Consider the following 6,034-nt stretch of genomic DNA (forward strand, 5'->3'; position numbering starts at 1 on the left):
AAAAGCAAAAGTGCCAAATGGACAAGTAAATGTGGTCTTCTCTTGATCTTCTGGAGCAATGTAAATCTGATTATATCCCGAATATCCATCCAGAAGATAATAGTACTCATGACCATCCAACCTGTCAAGCATCTGATCAATGAATGGAAACGGAAAGTGATCATTCCTTGTGGCTTTATTCAGCTTTCGATAATCCATGCAAACTCTCCAGCCCGTGACTGTCCGAGTAGGGATGAGCTCATTCTTCTCATTAGCTACAACTGTGATGCCTCTTTTCTTAGGCACACACTGCACCGGGCTCACCCACGAACTGTCAGAGATAAGATAAATGATTCCTACATCTAGCCATTTAAGAATTTCCTTCTTCACAACCTCCTTAATGATAGGATTTAGCCTTCTTTATTGCTCAACAGTTGGCTTGCTTCCTTCCTCTAGCAGAATTTTATGCATGTAATAAGAAGGGTTGATTCCCTTGATATCTGTTATAGTCCATCCAATTGCTGATTTAAACTCTCTCAGAATTCTCAAGAGCATATCTTCATCACTTCCTGAAAGGTCAAATGCAATAATAACAAGCAAAGTAAATGCATCACCTAAAAACGCATACCTCATGTGATCAGACAGTGGTTTGAGTTCAAGTGTAGGAGCTTCTTCAATAGATGGCTTGAGACGCTTTGGATAATTTTTCAGCTCTTCCAATCCAAGAGACTCGAACGGCAAGTCTAACTTCCTCTTCCATGGGAATGCATTTAAATAATGCATTTGCTCTTCCCCTTCTTCATCTTCACTATCAGAACCCCCCGTTAAGGCTCTTTCTAAGGTATCAGTCCTTAGCAATTGATCAAGCTCTGAAGTCACTACGGAGTCGACTAACTCCACTTTAAAGCACTCATCTTCATTAGTAGGGAATTTCATTGCATTGAAGACATTGAACGTGACATCCTGACCTTGAACTCTCATGGTAAGTTCACCCTTTTGCACATCGATAAGAGTTCGGCCCATAGTTAAGAATGGTCTTCCCAAGATAATGGGAATCTTCTTATCCTCCTCAAAGTCTAGAATGACGAAATCAGTAGGGAAGACGAGTTTATCCACCTTATCTAATAAATCCTCCACTACTCCTCGCGGATAAGTTATGGAATGGTCAGCCAGTTGCAAAGACATGTTCACAGGTTTAGGATCAGGTAGTTCAAGTTTCTTGAAAATAGACAAGGGAATCAGATTGATGGTAACTCCCAAGTCACACAAACACTTATCAAACGACAGATTGCCAATGGTGCAAGGTATCGTGAAGCTTCCTGGATCTTTAAGCTTAGGCCAAAGGTCCAAATTTGGACCGATTTCGGTCCAAATTCACCCAACAGTGGCCTAAATCTCGGTCCAAATTTGGACCGAGATTAAAATAATAGTTTTTAATGTATTTCTTTTAGTTTATTACATAAAATTTTGATTTCGGGTATTTATAAATGCAATTAACCGATATTAGGATATTATTGTTTATTTAAATAATAATTTAAATTAAAAAATATTTAAACGTAATTAAATAAATATCATTGCATTTCTTGAATTCAAATTACGAATACATTTAAACATTAAAATAAAGATTACAACACATAAAACTTAATTTGAAACACAACATAAATGAAAATGCGATGAGAACTAAATTATTAATTTAGTCCGACAAATTAAATCGACTTCCTCCAAGATAGTCAAAATATTGCCCGTAACTATTTTTCATATATATTTGAAGTTTAATTAGAATTCTATTATTCATTTATTAACAATTTTAAAATAAAACAAGTAATTAATAATAATAATAATATATAAAGATAATATCTTATATCATACAAAAATAATATATTTATTATTATAAGACCTTAAAATATTTAAATAAACATTTTGAGATTTGGACCGAAATTTAGACCAAACTGTTGGAGTTGGAGAGGGGTGCGGTCCAAATTTGGACCGAGGTTCAGTCCAAATTTGGACCAAACTCTTGGAGTTGCTCTTAGGAGGTAGTTTCTGTTATAGCATAACACTGCACTTTTCCGTTAGAGCAACGGTTTCCAACTTCTCAAGTTTTAGCTTCCGAGATAGAATATCCTTCATGAACTTGGCGTAGCTCGTCATCTATTCTAAAACTTCAGCAAAAGGTATGTTAATGTGCAACTTCTTGAAAACCTCAAAAACTTAGCAAATTGCTTATCAAACTTCTACTTCTGAAGTCTTTTAGGATATGGCGGAGGTGGGTAGACCTGTTTATCCCCTGTATTACCCTCAAGAGGATTGCTTTCAACAGCTTTCTTCTTCGGTTTCACCTCGGCATCCTTCTGCACAACTTTTTCAGCTATAATCTAATTTTCAGGAATTGGCAAAGGTGTAGATGCACCTGCATTCTGAACAGAATCTTCAGAATCTTCCTCTTCCTGAATTTGGGGGCTCGTGAACCTTTCCAGATCTCAAGGTGATTTCTTTCAACTCTCCTTGACTTCCCTCTTGCCTGGATTAGCTTCTGTATCACTAGGAAAAGTTCCTGGTTGACGGTTCAACAAAGTATTGATAATTTGGCCTATTTGATTCTCAAGAGTCTTGATAGTAACCGCTTGGCTTTTGCACATAAGACTCAACTCCTCCAATTCAGATTTTTCATTAGTAGATTGACATGAACTTCCATGCGGTTGCTGTTGAAGTTGGAGTTGTTGTCTTGATGCATAATGTTGTTGAAAATCAGGAGGGTTGAATTTCTTTGCTCCAAATTGCTGATAAGGTTGTTGTACCGTATTCTGATTATTGCTCCAGCTGAAGTTAGGATGGTTGCGGTTGTTAGAATGATAAGTGGCAGGAACTGGTTGTTGCGACCTCTGAAAGTTGCTCACATACTGAGCAGACTCACTACATATAACACACTGCTCCATTTCGTGCACACCTACACAAAGCTCACAGACACTAGTGATCTGAGTAACTCCATAATTAGCCAAAGAATCCACTTTCATTGTTAACGCCTTTAGCTGAACAGCTATAGCCGTAGCTGCATCGACCTCCAGAATTCCTGCTACCTTGCCTTGAGGTAGTCTCTGAGTTGGGTTCTGATATTCATTAGTAGCCATCAATTCAATTAGCTCATAAGCTTCATCATAGCTCTTAGCCCATAAGGCTCCACCTGATGCTGCATCGGGCATGGGTCTTGATTGTGCTCCCAAACCATTATAATGGCCCGTTTGAGAAACTGGATTTCATTTGAAATTCTGGATTTGATCAAATAAGTTGTTTGGGAATTTGGATTTGGATTTCATTTGAAATCCAGGACATTCAAATATTAGTATAAGCATGAGAATTTGAAATGACAACTCAAATCCTGTCATTTGAAATTCCTCATTTGAAATGAAATTCAAGTTTCCAAACGACCTCTAAAAGCAATTGATAATCATCCAATCAGGCATTCCATGATGAGAACACTTCCTAAGCATCTCCTTATAGCGCTCCCAAGCTTCACATAAAGATTCTCCCGATTGCTGTGCAAATTGAGTAAGAGCATTCCTGATTGCAGCTGTCTTTACCATAGGGAAGAATTTGGTAAGAAACTTCTGGAAAAGATCCTCCCAAGTAGTGATAGAACCTGGTGGTAGAGGATGCAACCAGCACTTAGCTTTATCCCGTAGTGAGAATGAGAAAAGCCTCAGCTTCACAGCATCTTCAGAAACATTGTTGAACTTGAAAGTGTCACAGATTTCGATGAAATCTCTAATGTGCATGTTGGGATCTTCCGTTGGAGAACCCCCAAACTGGACTAAATTCTGCACCATTTGAATCGTGCTAGACTTGATTTCAAAGGTATTATCCGCAATGGCTGGTCTGAAAATGCTAGACTGAATATCATTGATCTTCGGTTGAGAATAATCCATCAAAGCTTTCAGATTCGCTGTTGGTTCTCCCATTGCAATAACAACTTCTTCTTCAACCTTCTCAACTTCTTCAACTACTTCCACTTCGTCCAGTGTTTCCTTACGAGATTGAGAATGTGTACGCATACACACTCTCTATAGTACCTGAAACATAAACAAAGTAAATAAGTAAGTAAAATATCCGAGTCAATGAACTTTAACAACCACTGATGTCAAGCACATAAACTAAATTTAACACCGGTGTTCCCCGGCAGCGGCGCCAAAAACTTGTTCGCTGTAATTCTAATGCGAAAATACACGCAAGCGTACTCGATCACAAGTAGTATAAGATATAAGTCAAGTTTATTCCCACAAGGACTGGTTTAGGTTAAGTTCATATTATGCACTTATGCAACAATGTATGGTTATCGTTCAATACTAAGACAAATAACAAATTGAGTTTTGATTTAACTAAGAGATTATACTAAATAGCATTAACTAAGATAATTAAGATTGAATTAATTATATGAGAATAAACATGGGATTCTAACTTCATTAAATACTTCATTCAAAGTTATGTTCTTTAACCCTAACATGTGATGATGATGACAACTAATCAGATAAAACGAAACTAGTATACGCTAACTTTCGTTATACGAATACCCTACTATCAAACATCCACAATTAAGATAGAAGTTGAATAGACACCAATTATGCTTAGTCCCTATATGTCTATAAAGATTGAAAATATAATGGTTTAAGTACAAGTTATCTATCTTGATTACATAGGGTGAATAAGATGGTTAAAACTACCCACGAATTATGCATGTCGATTTATACATAAACCTATGCTAGCACGACAAGTTCTAAACCTCTATATTCACTGTCGCTTCAATAGAGATTAACAAACAATCTTAGATGTTAGCTACGCATCAAAGACGAATAAGCACAACCAAAATAGGCTATCATAAATCACCACACACAAAGGATTATAAAATAATTAACTATTGAAATCTATAAAAAAAATCCGTTAGAACCCCATGACAACGATTAGTTCATAATCGAACTCATCATCACCATGGGTTCCAATGAAAATATGATAATAAACAATATAAGAGTACTAGGGTTCAAAGACAAATCGAAAACAAGCATCCAAGGTATCAACTATATTGAAGAATACAAAAGGCTTCTTCTCCGTAGCCGTCTTCTACTCTCTAGCTCTTCGTATTTCTCTCCCCTGGCTCCTTGTTATAAAAAACGAATTATTATTGGCTTATATATGCTTCTGGATGACCCGGGCCTTCAAAATCATCAAATTCAAGTCAAATCAAGATTCCGGCTCAGGACTCTGGTGCGGTCGCCCCACACTTCGCGTGGGCGCGTAATTTCTGCTTCTCTGGCGCCGCCGCCCCGCATCCCCGCGCGGGCGCGCGGTGCCTCTGGATTTTTCTTCATTTTCTTGTTTCTGATGTAACTTGAGCTCCGTTCATCCGATTTCAGCGAATCAACAGTCCACGCGAAACTATCGAGATTCTCTTCAACATGAACATGGCTTAGGCTTCAGAATCTGACTTCCTTTCAGCATATTTCCTTGAAAAGCTCATTTATTCATCCAACTAATGCCTATAATGCAATAACACAAAAACACATCAAAGATACCAATAACTTGAGTCCAAAACACCAACTTAAGCTCGTAATGAAGCGTTCCAAGTAGATATAAAATTCACTTATCAATGACCGTCAGATTTTTATAATCAAGGTATAAGGACCGTTAGATTCAATTACTAAAAGAATCTACACTACTCAAACTCCTAGGTTCGAACCCTGCCAACATCAAATATTTATATTATTATTTATACAATACTAAAACTCCTAGATTCGAATCTCACTAACAAAAAATATTTATATTATTATTTATATACTAGCCAAGATTCCGGTTCGAATCCCGCCAACAACAAATATTTATATTATTATTTATAAAAATACTGATAATGTAATGATCCAAAAAGAAATTTATTATAATTTTAAATAATATAAAAATATTAATGAAGACCGGTGCATCGCACGAGGTGTAAAACTAGTGTATATAATATGAAATTATAGTATTTATGATTTGGTCTATTCAGTACGGACCAAAATATTTGTTAAAAAAT

The 6,034-nt window shown here is 36.6% G+C and overlaps 1 non-coding gene across 1 annotated transcript; it reads left to right on the forward strand.

Moving 5' to 3' along the window:
• The first annotated feature begins 3,438 nt into the window (after positions 1–3,438).
• Positions 3,439–3,545, forward strand: LOC141688449 (small nucleolar RNA R71). Its single transcript, XR_012561891.1, has one exon. It is a non-coding gene; the product is annotated as a small nucleolar RNA R71 (small nucleolar RNA).
• Positions 3,546–6,034: the final 2,489 nt, after the last annotated feature.

The sequence above is a fragment of the Apium graveolens genome, chromosome 9, assembly GCF_009905375.1.
Source record: "Apium graveolens cultivar Ventura chromosome 9, ASM990537v1, whole genome shotgun sequence".
Lineage (NCBI taxonomy): Eukaryota > Viridiplantae > Streptophyta > Magnoliopsida > Apiales > Apiaceae > Apium > Apium graveolens.